This window comes from Sturnira hondurensis, unplaced genomic scaffold (genome assembly GCF_014824575.4).
Source record: "Sturnira hondurensis isolate 20B ecotype Veracruz unplaced genomic scaffold, ASM1482457v3 Scaffold0014384, whole genome shotgun sequence".
In the NCBI taxonomy this organism is placed as follows: domain Eukaryota; kingdom Metazoa; phylum Chordata; class Mammalia; order Chiroptera; family Phyllostomidae; genus Sturnira; species Sturnira hondurensis.
The window spans coordinates 34,023,877-34,025,697 of NW_028087015.1; the positions used below are offsets into that span (position 1 = coordinate 34,023,877).

At 35.3% G+C, this 1,821-nt stretch overlaps 1 pseudogene; it reads left to right on the forward strand.

Moving 5' to 3' along the window:
- The first annotated feature begins 1,295 nt into the window (after positions 1-1,295).
- On the forward strand, positions 1,296-1,501 carry LOC118998907 (uncharacterized; annotated as a pseudogene).
- Positions 1,502-1,821: the final 320 nt, after the last annotated feature.

A 1,821-nucleotide genomic window follows, 5' to 3' on the forward strand; every position in this document is an offset into this window, starting at 1 on the left:
GGGCAGCGAAAATACTCTCTACTACATTATGATGATGGATACATGTCATCAACATTTGTCTAAATTCATAGAGTGTACAACACCTAGACAATGAATACCGAGGTAAACTACAGACTTTAGGTGGTCATGATGTGACATTGAGGGTCCATCAATAGTTTTGAAAAAGTATCTCCATTTTTTATTTTTATTTTTTATTTTCTTAGGTATTTTTAAAATATATTTAATTATTTTTCAAGTACAGTTTTCTATTACTCCCATCCCATCCCACCCCCCATTCTCCCCACTATCTCCCATTTCCACCCTTCTTAGTTGTTGTCCATGTATCCTTTACATATGCTCCTCTAAATCCCTCCCCTATTTCCCCTGAAATTCCCTCCCCTCTTCCCTCTGGTCACTGTCAGCCTGTTCTCTATTTCTTGGTAAATGATGGTGATAAAAGAAAGGGGGGCCCTACCCTGTATGAGGAAAAGGGTATGTGAGAAAGCTCTACTTTCTTTTCAGTTTTGTCGTGAACCAAATACTTGAATCATTTTTTTTCAAAAACGACACACAAATGACCAAAGAGTATGAAAAAAATTCTCTATATCACTAATTACCATTGCAAACCCAAACCACAATGAGATATTGCCTCATACTTTTTAGAATGTTTATTATAAAAAAAATGCTGGCAAAAAAATTTGGAGAAAAGAGAACAAACTCTTGTACACTGTGAATGGGAATGTAAAGTGGTACAACTACTTTGCAAAACAGTATAGAAGTTCCACTCAAAATTAAAAATAAAAGTACTATATAGTCCACAGTCTCAATTATAAATATTTATCCAAAATAATTGAAATCAGGATATCGAATATATGTTGGCATCTCAATGTTTATTGAAGCACTATTCAAAATAACCAGGGTGTGGAATTACATGTCCACTGACAGATAAATAGATCAGGAAAATGTGGTCTATGCACATAAGGGAATATTACTGAGCCTTAAAAAGGAAATCCCGCATTAAGCTAACAACATGAATGAACTCTGAAAAAATTATGCTAAGCAAAGTAAGCCAGTCAAGGAAGGACAAATGCTGCATGTGCTACCAAAAACAGTCAAAATCATAGAATCGTAGAAATGGTAGTTTCCAAGGGCTGGTAGGGAGAAAAAATGGAAATTTAAAATAAATGAGCATAAAGTTTCAATTATGTTAGATGAATGTGTTCTGAAGATCTACTTTGCAACCTTGTGCCTATAGCTGACAATACCGTGCTGTACACTTAAAATTTTATTGAGTGTTAATATGTTGTGTCCTTACCATCACTTCTTGGCTTTTCGGCTAAGGACAAATGTAGTGTCTATTCTTATCAGTTTAAAATAAAATAGAAAAAATCCTTGCTGAAATACTGGTGTACATTTGTTTCTTTGAAATGTTCCATAAAAGGATATAAAACGATGCCATTCTCTTACTAGTTGCTGTTTTTAGAGTGGTTAAAGCACTTCTATGCCCAACTGGAACATCACAAAAAGTTTCTGCTTCTGTTTTCTCTTCTGCAAAATCACACTATTCACAAGTTTCCTCAATAGCATCTTTTATCATTCTACTTCCCTCTTCAAAGTTTTACGATGGCTTTTCACTGACTACCACAAAGCATATTTTCTTCTCCTGGAATTCACAAACATCTCTCTGTAATGTCTTAAAAATCTGTCCAAACGACAGCAGGATCATCTACCAAACTACCAGACACTCAACTCGAGCAGACAGAGAAGGGCAGGAAGCTGAGAGCAGACAGAACTAAAATCAGGGCTACCTATAACTAAGCGTCAGGTTCTCAAAGACAAATT